Raw genomic sequence first — 14,052 nt, forward strand, 5'->3', positions numbered from 1 at the left:
CTAATTAGTCAGTCTGATTGGACCTGACCTAGTCGCTTGACTCCTCCGTCATCGCCATCGTCACTCTGACCATTTTACGACTCCTTCATCCATCATCATTTCGACTATTTATATCTTAATTTTATTACTTTCTATTAGCTCTCGTTACAACCCGACTGACTTGAGCGTCGGAGTCCCTTTGGCTGACACCCCACCGGTGCTCCCAATTGAACTCTCGTCTCTCTTCTTTTTGTTATTGACAGGTTGCTGGTGCCCATCTAATCAATTGTAGGAAATCACCTCTACAGACATTCTCTTCAAATCCAAAAGAAGAGATGACATCATGGAATTTTAAATACCATTGGCGGGACACTTGTTTTAAACCTTAGATGGACTTCTTAAGCTTGCACACCAAATGCTCACCATCACTAGAGTAGAATCCTTCTAGTTGTTTCATGTATACCTCCTCCTCTAGGTCACCATTTAGGAAAGCAGTTTTCACATCCATCTGCTGCAGCTCTAAATCGAAATGAGCAACTAATGCCAGGATAATTCTTAGGGAATCTTTCTTAGATATCGGAGAAAAGGTCTCCATGTAGTCGTTTTCCTTCTTTTTGAGTGAATCCCTTAGCAATGAGTCTCGCTTTGTGTCTGTCAATGTTGCCTAATGAGTCTTTCTTTGTTTTGAAGACCCATTTACACCCAATAGCCCTCGCCCCATTAGGCAACTCAACAAGATCCCAAACTCCGTTGCTCTTCATAGAATTCATTTATTCATTCATGGCATTGTACCACAGTTTCGATTCTTTGCTATTCATAGCTTGTGAAAACATTTCTGGATTATTTTCGGCTCCAATATTGTAGTCAGATTCTTGCAAATACACAATGTAGTCACTAGGTATTGTCGATTTTGTTGTCCTAGTGGATCTTCTTAAGGCTACACCAGCAGGCTCTCGGGGAGCAGGTGGTTCAGCTTGTTGTTCAACAATTATAGGAAACTTCTGAACAACTTGATCCATTTGAACTTCATCATTTATTTGTGGATCTTCAACAATTGGTTGTGGTGGTTCAACATCCATTTGGACTGCAGGGGTGTTATCAACCACAATCAATCTTTCTCTTGAGGAGGAGGGTTTTGAACGATCTTTCTCAAAACCTAAGTCCTTGGATTGATCACTCCCACTAATCAAGGCATTTTTCAAGAAATTTTGCATTCCTTGATTCCACAATCCTAGTGCTATGAGATGGACAATAAAACTTGTAGCCTTTAAACCTTTCTGCGTATCCAATAAAGTATCCACTTATGGTCCTTGGGTCCAGTTTCTTTTCTTGTTGATTGTATACCCTAACTTCAGATGAGCATCCCCAAATGCGTACATGTTGCAAACTTGGTTTCCAACCTTTCCATAATTCAAAAGGAGTTTTTGAGACTGCCTTGGTTGGAACTCGATTTAATATGTACACGAATGTCTTTAGAGCTTCAGTCCACACGGATTTAGGAAGGTTAGGGTTGCTGCTAAGCATACTTCGCACAATGTCCATCAATGTTCGATTTCTCCTTTCTGCAACACCATTTTGCTCGGGTGTACCGGGAATGGTATATTGGGCAACAATCCCATTTTCTTGAAAAAGCTTTGCAAAAGGGTCAGGTGCTTGTCCATCTTCAGTGTATCTACCATAATATTCTCCACATCTATCTGATCTCACTATCTTAATTTACTTGTTGCATTGTTTCTCTACTTAACCTTTAAATGTTTTAAAGACATCTAACGCTTCACCTTTGTTATGAAGTAAGTAGATATACATGTAGCATGAGTAATCGTCTATGAAGGAGATGAAGTATTTATGACCATATGAGTCCATATCTGGACTACATATATCAGTATGTATGATTTCTAATAGGTTTGAACTCCTATGTACACCAATTTTCGTAGACTTGGAGGTATGCTTTCCCTTAATGCAATCCACACAAGTATCAAACTCAGTAAAATCTAAGGTATTGAGTACCTCATCTTTCACTAACCTTATAATTCTATCAATGGAGATATGTCACAATCTCCAGTGTCGTAATGTAGAGGAGATCTCATTCATAACACATCGTTTATTGCCAGTGTGAACGTGCACAGTATTATAAGCAGTATTGTTTTGTAAATTAAGGCAGTAAAGACCATCAGACAAAATACCATTTCCAACCCATTCAGATTTATTATATAAATTAAAAGATTTGTCTGAAAATGTAAAGGAAAAACCAAAAGGTACAAGTCTTGAAATGGAAATCAGGTTTCTAGAGAAACTTGGTACATAAAATGTCTTTTCTAACTTTAAAACAAAACCGCTACTTAAAACTAAATGGCACGTTCCAATAGCCTCCACATGTGAGCCCATCTTGTTTCCGAATAAGATGTTTTGCTCACTTCCCACTAGCTTCCTTAGGTTTTGTAAACCCTGCAAGGAATTTGAAATGTGAATTGTTGATCCAGAATCAATCCACCATGTGTTGATATTAACATTAGCCCTATTAGATTCATAACATACGAATGAAATTGGATTACCTTTGTCGTCCATCCATTTCTTGAACTTGGCGCATTCCTTTTCACATGTCCATTCTTTTTGCAGAAGAAACACTTGATGGAATTTTTCTTTATTTCGCCTTGGGGAGGCACTTTATTTTTCCCCTTGTCCTTCTTAGATGGTTTGCGTTTCTTCCCTTGGGTGGCCATGTGAGCACTTTCACCTTGTTCCTGCAGGAACCTTGCTTCTCCTTGAGCACACATGGTTATCAATTCATTGAAACTCCATTTTTCCTTATGTGTGTTGTAGGAAATTTTGAAAGGCCCGTATTGAGGTAGAAGATTGTTAAGGATGTAGTGGACCAGGAAGGTTTCAGAATGACTACATCGAGCTTCTTTAGTTGAGCAAAAATGTCCCTTATCTTTGAAATATGTTCTCTAACTCCTTTGACACCAGTGAGTTTTGTGGATGAGAAATGGTGGATGAGGTTGTTGTAAAGTGGTTTGTCCGAAGTGTCGAACTGCTCATCAATTAGTTTGATCAAGTCTTTGACTTTCTTAGGTTGCTCCACCGATCCACGCATTCCCAGGGGGATCTTGGACATAATGAACATGATGTTGAGGCGATTAGATCGCTCCCATTTTTCATATAGTGCGATCTCAGCAGCAGTGCTAGTCGCAGTGATTGCAATAGGTTCGTCCTTCCTTATTGCGTAGTCCATGTCGGTGCAGCCTAAATGAAGAAGAACTCGTTCTTTCCAGATTTTGAAATTGTCACCCCTAAGCTCAGGAATTTCGGTAAGGATTTCAACGAAACTAGAGGAGGATGAAGAAGCTGCATGAATAGGATTACAAACTTAGATTTTGAGATTGAGGCTTAATGAAGTCATGTTTTACCAATGTATAACATGTTGAAGAATGAAGTTTTATTAAACAAAAATTGCCTGTGGGCTAAATTTTTAATTTAATAAAATTAGATGTATAAGATGATAGATTATTCAAACGAATTATTTGAGATAAATTAAGGTTTGATACTTATATCTTTATTAAACTTTATGATAAACAATTAAATTAATTTTCATAAATCCTATGGGTAAATTAAGAAAATTAATTTAATATATTATCCTAATTAATTATATAAATATAATAAAATCTCTGTGGGGTAAAATTATTATATCTATATAATCAATCATAATTTATGTCCATTATGTGATCTTTCAAATTAATATATAATTTTATATAATTAAAGATGTTGTGGCTACTCCCTAATTATTTAAAATTATATGGTTCACTAGATATTATGTTTTAGGCTCTAGGAAAACCTAAGAACTATTTCGTTATAACATAATAGGCAATCACAGAGAGTAGTGCTCCTAGTGTGGTCGTCCGAAGATCATTAAAAACCGTTCTAGATTGAGCATTTGTCTAAGTTTCATGCGTTCTTATGTCAACCACAAAATTGTTTATGAATTATTCATAATTTTATTCACCCTAAATGTTTTATGAATATTTTATGAATATTAATATGCTAAATTTATTCAACTTATCTTAATGTTTAAATATAATCTAAATATATCTAGCAAAATTATGGAATATACAACGTATTTAAAATTATAAAATCATACATATAAAATTAAAGATAATTATACTTAGAATAAATTTGGATGAATAATAACAAAATAATCATACAAATAAGCATAATTAACTTTATGTACGAAAATAAAATCAATAATTCCATATATATACTTAATGGCAGAAAAATTCATGCTAAATAAGACAATAAAATCATTTATGGATTTGGTGAATTAATAAAATAATTGCACAAACTTAATTGTAAAATAAAAATGTAATTACATTCTTAGAATAACACAATTATTTTATATTGCATGAATAATGAAAATATATCACCAAAATCAAGTAATTGCACATTTTAATTAATTTCCATATATATATAATATACCAAAATTATATGTTTTAATTAAATTGGTAAAAGAATTAAAAATGAAATTTATTGTCAAAATAAGCATTAAAATCAAGAAAATAACAAAACCCCAAAATAAATAAAAAATATAAATTTTCTTCAATTTTTCTTAATTTTTTTTTAAAATCACCATGGGGAAAACAACATGCCTTAGAATTTTCGTAGGACCTGTCTTTTCTGCAGCAAGACCAAAAACGACATGTCATTTTGGTCATCTTCTTCAGCCAACCGGGTTGTTTTGACCTGTTTTTCTGAAAGCGAGTCACGCGACCCAATTTCCAAACCTGACTGATAAACCCCATTTGACGTCGATTTTCAAGATTTTAAAGCCCAGATCAATTAGAAAACCTTATATGAAGAGATTCATGGGATTATTTTGCATAAACAACAACTAAAATCGGGCTTGAATTTCAAAAAAATAAAATCGGCCATAAACGGGTCCGAACGAAAAAACCTGATGGAAAACAATGATTTTTACATCCAAATGCATAGATTTTTGCCCATATTTGATCTAAAACAATGTCTAAAGAGATTCATGGCGTTTTATTGCTTTAAAAACAAATAGAAACCGAACTTTAATATCAAAGAAAACTTATGGCCATTTACATGGATGAATAGATATGAAACGTAGCTCAATTTATCCCAAATGAAAAGAAACATGAAGCTTAATATATTTCTAATGAAATTAGGATAAAAAAAAAAGAAACCATCCACCACAAACAAATAAAATGATTGGTCAAAATAAATAATATATTTATATATATAAGTGTATATGGCCATATGGTATAGGTTTTTATGTCCAAAATTGTTAGGAATGAATAAATCAACGTAAACCCAACAACAAACACAGTAAAACACAACCAAAATACAAAAATTGAAATTTAGATATATATATATATGTATGTGTACAAAAATTGAACACATACGTATGTATATATATAATTCATGGCAGACAATATAAATCAAGGCAGAGGTAAACCATGCTCTTGATACCAAATGTTAGATTAAAATATAATATAGGCATATGAACAATCTTATACATGTAGGCGGAATTAATATATAGATTGAACATATACAAAGAGATGATCAAAATTGTATACCTCCAGCCATTGATTTGGTGAACCTCGATCTAAAAGCTTTAGATCTACAAAAGAAAAAGAAAATAATTAGAACGAGTACTCAGGCTTCCAAGCTCTCACAAACTCTTTTAGATGGTGTTACTGAAAGTCAGAATGAGCAGTGTGCTTGGAGACCGGTATTCTATATTTATAGAGTGAGACCTACCATCAGAGTCTCTACCATAGATTAAGATATTCTCTCAATCAGTTGGGATATGTAAAATCGGGTAACAAACAAAATTGGGTAACAACTAATGTTGACCATTAATTAGAATATTTTGTCAATAAATAAAATATTGACTCTAATATATTAAATCAATTAATTGTAACAAATTGATTTTATATACCATTTAAATAAATATTCTAACATATAATATATATGATTATGTATAATTTATCAAAGGCATGTTTGAATGTTATTGTATAACTAATCAATGACTGGAAAATACTAACGCCAATTATGCAGAATTAAAACCATTCATAACATTTAAAGGTCTCAAAAATGCGGATAATTTTTTTTTATTGTAATGTGTGCACACACTAAACACATTTACACACCGTATTATACAATGGAGCATAAGCACCCCAAGGATCATTCAGACTCCTAGGATACCTCGCTACTTATCTCTTGGCTAATTCCCACGGTCGTGAACTGTATTAAAATTTTGTATTTAAAGAGCCATGTAGAGATTCTCCTCTTTCACGATGGAATTTTATCATGGAAATTCTTAATAGACACGATCAGCATTGCCATGAAATGTTTCGAATGGAAAAACATGTATTTTGCAAATTATGTGATAAATTAAGAAGTTATGGTTTAACATCCACTAGAGGTGTGAACATAGAAGAAGTTCTAATGAGCATAGAAGAAGTTGATATCCCTTCAAAGAATAACGAGTGCTCACTTCCTCCCGAAGTGAGACTTGGATAGAATCCTCTCCTGAAGATCCTTATGAACACGTTCACAATAGTTACTACCTGTTTGCAAATGACCAGATAGATATCCACAAGTATACTCAACACTCTCACAAAGATTAAGATGAACAAACTTAATCTATACAAAGAAAACACTCTTCAAAATAACATTATGTTTACAAATTTCCAAATGGAAGAGGTGAAATTTCCAAAGGTCTTGACAAGGTATTTATAGGAAAAGAAATCGTCCAAGACCAGCATTCTCTGAAATCTTTGTAATCAATTTGCAAATTCCTTTGATTTAGGAAATCTGCCAACCAAATGAATTCTGTGTCGACAGAAAAGGAAATTGATGAGTCAGCAACAACATTAGACTTATCTGGCAAAACAAGCATGGTCATTTCTTTTGACCATGTTCATTTTCGAAACCTTCTTTATTCCTGAATGAACATAATCCCTAAAAATATTCTCACAAGATAAAATATAATATTTTACCAATAAAGATTGATTGTGATAAATAAGGTAAAAACTGTATTCACACTAAAAGATATTTTCACTTAAAAAATCCAGCTGAATTATGGGGTAATATGCTGCTGATTTTCTGCAATTTAAAATATTTTGTCTAAAAATAAAGCTAGGCAATCAGGGTTTTACAATCTCCCCCTTTGGCAACTTGATAGAAAAATATATTTTAAGAATTTATTTTGAAAGACCCTACAAAGACAACCAGGTTAGAGCAAAATAGTATTGTAATTACTCCCCCTGCGATAGTTATCTCAATAACAACAATAACAACACAAACAAGATAATCAATTATCACAATGACAAAATAAACATAGACCAAGATAAACATTTCTCCCCCTTGTTGTCTATCAATAAGCCAAAGGAGAAAAACAACACAAACAAAAGAAGCCAAACAAAAAGACACAAAAAGCATTCTTTTACAATTTATTTAAACTGAAAACGGTGCAGCTAAAGCATAGAATGGGACAGAAGGTATCATTTGGAAGGACCCACATCAAATTGAGACATCATGGTGCACTGAAGTTGCTCTATGGTCGAGAGACAATTCTGGAGACCATGATCTTTTGTCTGAACAGTTTTCAGAGTGGTCTATTGAGCCCCTTTTATCTAATACCACAGATCCATCGAGCAATTTACACTCATCCTTTTGAGCTCCTATCGAACCAGTATCGAACCTATCGAGCAACTGGTATGAACCAAGAAAAATATCAAACCTATCGAGCAACTGTTATGAACCCAAACAAAAAACACATAGTATCGATGAACCCATTCCCTTCCGCAGATCACAGAGCCCATATTCCAAATGAAACTCGTTTTTCAATTAAATAGGGAGTGGGAATTCGAGATCTAGCCTTTGATCTGATTGGGAGGAAATCGTGTTGCCGTCGGCCGGGTTCCAATTGCGTTCATTTGCCATAGGTCGCCTGAGATGTTATCGACGGGGGTTGGGCTCGACAGAGGCTGGGGCTTGTCAGAGGTTGAGGATCGACGAGGAATGGGGCTTGATAGGGTTGGGGTTCAAAGGGGTTGGGGCTCGACGGGGGGTGGGTTCGATGGAAAGTTGGGGTTTCCTGTGTGAGAGAGAGAGAGAAACCGAGTGTATAGAGAGATGTAAAAAAAATTTGGGTAAAAAAATGGGAAAGGTATTTTGGGTAGATGAGGAATGTTTAACATCCAAATAAAATAGTTAATAGTGATTGTATATTTTTTTTTTTGTAATAATAGACACTATTATGCATGAATAGTGAAATTTCTCTTGAAATATTAAGTTTACAATATAACCATTCAAATTTAAAACTAATATCCAAAAACCAATAACTAAAGTTCTTAGATAATAACATAACATGAAAACAACAACAACATCTCCAAAGTGCTAACATAGGATCAAAAAACAACAAGAATATAATTAAATATATTTATATGTATATATATATTAATTATAATTGGATTGGATCTGTTCCTAATTGGATTTTCACAGTTTAATCTGCCAACCGACTCAATCCAATTAATATCCAACTTTTCAAATCCAATCAATTCTAATTTTTTGTAATTGTATTGGGTTAGATTAGTTCAGGATAATTGGATTGGTTTTGATTTTGAACACCCCTACTCGTAAGTTTTATTTAAAAAATTATGAAACATTATACATTAAGTTGTAAAATGATTAATTATATAATTTAAAAAAAAACAAATTTATTGGAAGCCAACACTTTTTCAAATAAGCAACATATTTTGAATGTTCAAAAATTGACTTGGAATTACAAACATGACTCTGCTCCCAAGCTACTGTAATTTTATTAGGAAATTTCGTGCTTTATGCATGATAACACACACTAATTCAAAAATATGACAAAATTATGTGGCATCTGTAAAATAGGCTTTTTAAATTTTTTTTTTTTTACTATAGACACTTAAATTTTTACTATAATGTCCATCTCATTAACTCTTCTCTTTCTCTCTCAACCTATCTCTCACACTCTCCATTCCTCTCTCTGCTATGGTGACACCACCACCACTACCTCACCATTGAAGCTCTTTTTCTCACTCAAAATCATTTCTCCTTTGGATCTCTACCCATAACCATCCTTTGGATTGAAGCACCATTGAAGTACTGTAACTCCCACTTCTTTCTACAAATGCATTATAACAATTATGAAAAATAAGAGAAGATGTTTTTATTCATACTTTTGAGTGCATTACAATGTTAATCGAATGCTAGAGCTATTAAGTAAAGTGGAAGAATAACTAATGAATACACAAATATAATATTCATGGGCATTTCATTAGTATAATACCCATAGAATGATGCTAAATACAAGCAAGCAATCACTAAAGTTATGAACAATAAAGAGAGATTCATGATTTGATGATGAATTTTATCTAGAAGGTTAAGAGATGAAGAAGTTGTGTAAGTAAATGGTTGAAGGAACAAGTATTTATAGGACAAAAACTAGCCGTTATGATCGTTGGTGAATATTGATCCGACCATTGGAAATAATAACCTGACCGTTGGGGATATAGTTGTATTTTATTGTGGAATTTTAACAATTCTAAGTTGTTGAAGTAACTAACACATGAGAATAATTAATTTATGGATGTTAGAGAAACTTTTTTAGAAAAATTTGTGAGTAAAAAATGTTGGACTAAGTAATATAAAAAGATTGAGAAGTTTTCATTTTTTTGTTACTATTCACCAGGTACTATTCATAGTGGGTCCCACAATAGGGTCCACATGGGTCCCACAACGTGGTCCACCCATGGTTCTTACATGATGATGCAGTAGTGATACAATGATGACTTTAGCAAACCACCATGCTTAATATTTTGATTATTTTATTATTCCACTATGCTTGATATTTTAAATATTTTATTAGCATAGTATCCCAAGTTTTTCCTATAAATAGATCTTCCAAAACTCATTTTGAATCACAAAACCTCATTTTCTTTCTCTCACTCTACCCAAAAATCTTCTTAAGTTCTAAACCTCGAAGATCTAGGCGAAGTTCTGTCCGTAACGCTAGCCTACGAAAACCTTTTAGGTAAGCTCTTTCCCGAGCCTTTCATTTTAGTTATTTAGTTATTATATATATGCAGATTATTTTACTGTGCCGTTATAATGCCAAAAGTTATATATTGATTATTTTACTATGCTGTTATAATGCAAAAATTTATATATAGATTATTTTACTATGCCGTTATAATGCCAAAATTTATATATATATTATTTTACTATGCCGTTATAATGCTAAAATTTATATATAGATTATTTTACCATGTCGCCATAGCTTACAATGCCAAAATTGAAATATAAACTATTTTTATGTATCTTTATAATACTAAACTTATATAGGCTATGGTCACACTTTGGACTATTATAGACTTTTATTATATGACCTTATTTCTTATTATTATGGACTGATACTATGACCTGGACATTTCCGTATGACCATGACCATGACCATGACCATGACCATGACCATGACCATGACCATGACCATGACCATGACCACGACTTTTAGACCGGGATCTTGACATGGACAATTATAGTATGACCATACGCCTAGACATATAAAATAAACAATAAAATAAGAAAAATAGAATAACAACAATTATAAACTAAAATTTACATCATGTAGATTTTATGTAAGTTAATAGTTTGTGTTTTTATCAGGAAGCTAACAATTTCAGTTGTTTTATCAAGACGCAAGGTAAGTAGAACCCTCATCTACAATACAAGTCTTTTATGTATCTTATGTGCATTTATATGCTTTATATGTTATCCTGTCATGTTGTTATGCATAAGTTATTTTTAAGAATGTTATATTTCTTATGCATAAGCACGCTTAATGTTCACAAACAAGTTATTGAAAGCGTTAAAGTAGAGGTGCTGCTTGGGAGACCTACATCCCAAAAATGTAAGGAGGGAGATGTACTTCCCTATATAATGAATTTTTATGAGGGAGAAATTCCCTATTATCATGTTTATATTCAGAAGGGAATGTGATTCCCTATGTAATGCCAGCAGCAGCATCCTCTAGGGCCCAAAAGAAAGGAAAGTGAAATAAAGAAAATACATAACATGTTGCACGTTTATTTTAATGCATACGAGGTAGCTATTCTGCTTACTGAGCCTTGGCTCATCAGATAATGTTTTGTATTGTAGGTAAGAGGCCCCAAATATAAATCGTTGATGAGTATACGTGGAGCCAACATGACTGTACATATAGGACTGACCTGAAGGGAATTGAGTTCTGCTATGCTATATTATAAATAAACAAGAAACTTGATTTTATATTTATATTTCATAAAAAGTATTTTGGAGACTTTATAATTTACATAAGGCTTTAAAAGTATTTCGTGGACGTTGTAATTTACCTAAAGCGTTTAAATTTATCGGTTGGATACATCTATAGTTTTACGTGAAGATGTAGTAATGCCACGAAAATTATTTATAAAAGTATTAAGATTTGTATGTAAGATAAAAAATTTATTCAGTCGAGAGTATTGTATGGTTTGAAGCTATGAACATTGGTTTATGTAATGTTTAATAAAGTTTTTTGTAAATTCAGAATTTCAGAATTGTCGTATTCAGATTAAACTTTGTTTTACACTATATATACGTATGTTAAGAAATGAGGTCGTTACAAGTACGTACCCCATTAACACCACCATTCAAGTACCCATGTAAGGACTCATCAAAATTGTGTGTACTACATACAAATTTTAGGATTTTACATGATCTCGTCTTGTAGATCTCGTAAAAATACCAGAATTAAAAAAAAAAATACCTGAAACAGACATTTGAGTGAAAAGATATAAGCCTCCAAAGTTTAATTTCGTCAAATAATTTCAGCACAGAACATCGATATTGCATCGAAAAAATATCGTTTTGGCCAAAAATCATTTTTTTTTATGATTGTATCGCAAGAGCATCGAAACAACATCGATTTTGTATCAAAATTGCATCGGCAAAGTATCGTTTTGGCCAAAAATCAAGTTTTCATGATTGCATCGAAACAACATCGATTTTGTATCGAAAAAGCATCGAGTTTGCATAAAAAAAATCGTTTTGACCAAAAATCAAGTTTTCATGATTGCATCAAAACATGATCGATTTTTCATCATTTTGCATCATTTTTCACCCGAAGATCCGGATTTCTTGAGACACTGCAAAATATCCTAAGATATTTATGTAGCCGATATTTGAATGTACTTTTTATGTATTATTTGAATTTGTAATTAGTTGTAACAATCCTACACCACACATGTAGTGCCTAGACTAACTTGTAAGGGCCCATAGCCCATTAAGAGACTTTGTAAATAGAGATATCTCAGTCATTATTTCTAAGTTAAATTTGTGCGCATTTTACATACAAAACTATACCGAATTGTATTCTTTTTCTATCAGGCGTTGAACCCTGTTTTTCCTTGATCTTGAGTCTGAAACCTCTTTGATTAATAAAAGTGCAAGTGGACGTAGGTCATTACTAATTCTTATGGTCAAACTACTATAAATTATTTGTGTCGTTTTACTTGATTTCAGTTCATTTAATTAATTCCTGTCGTATAATTTGACTATGTGTCGTTGACGAAAACGCTGGTCAATAATAACTATTGAAAACTCTTCCATTTTTATATACTAAATATAAGTAACGTGCAATGCACGTTTGCTTAGTTTTATTTAAAAATTATTATATATTTTTTAATTATCATTTAATTTTAAATAAATAAACAATATCATATATATTATAAAAGAACATTGTCCATAGTCTTAAAGAAATAAATAATATCATAATTTTTCTTTAAAAATATCGTTCAACCAAGAATTCGTTAGATACACACTTTTTATGTATAAAAATATGATGCATTCTAGTTTTAAAGTAAATAATTTGATGTTGTTTAATAGTTTTAATTTTAGTGTCCATAATAATTTAAATTTTGGTATTTTTTATGTTTTGATTTATATATTAAAAAAAATTTAAAGCGAACACAGAAATTTATATATAAATATATTATTCAATTAATGACTAGAACAATTAAAATAAGTGATTTCTCATTAAAATACTAAAGGACAAAATAACAAATTTGTACATTTATGTCTTATGTTAATATTACATATATGTTTGGATAAACAAAATATATTAAGTGACAAGACAAATAATTGATAAAAGAAAGAAAAAAAATTAAACACATAAATATTTTTTTGTTATAGTTTTTAAAACATAATTGATAGAGTAATTTAAATACTTTAATATAAAATTTTAAATTATGTAATGAGAAATTATTATGGCTTATTTATTATTTTTTTATTTTAAATTTATTTACCTTATTTAGATAATATTTTAATCTATTTACCTTTTTTTTTAGATGACTTTAATACTAACAGTGTTAGAAAACAATAAAAAAGTATTAAATCTAACATAAATTAACAATTTCTGTTAAACTCACATTTATAATATATAAAGATATATATATATATATATATGAGTGCACTCTTAATGGTTACTACCCATGAATAGTTACTTTATTATTAACCATTGGATTAAGATCAATGATCCATATTTATAGTTGTTAATTAATATTTCTAAAAATAAATTTTGATTTTTCAAATTTTTGGAAGGTTTACTTGATGAAAAAAAGTGTATTTATTATGAAAATATAATATTCTAAACTTTTCATTTTTCAAATACATGTCAATTTTTAAATATACTAGTGTCTCTCATTGGTTGTACACAACATTAACTATGACAAAAGAAAAATAACTAAATTCGAAATTAATGTAGAAAAAAAATATTTATCTGTTGGTGACTTGCTATACAAAGTCACTATGTTATCAAATCATCATAATTGTTAGTACCCATCTATGGGTAATAACCATTGAGAAGTCTTCCATATATATATGATATTTAATATTTAATATTTTTTGTTAAGATAATATTATATATACACACCTAAGATATAAAATATATATGATATGTTAATAATAAAAACATATAAACATATACTATTATTATTTTTATTATTA

The sequence above is a fragment of the Humulus lupulus genome, chromosome 4 (assembly GCF_963169125.1).
Source record: "Humulus lupulus chromosome 4, drHumLupu1.1, whole genome shotgun sequence".
Taxonomy (NCBI): Eukaryota; Viridiplantae; Streptophyta; class Magnoliopsida; order Rosales; family Cannabaceae; genus Humulus; species Humulus lupulus.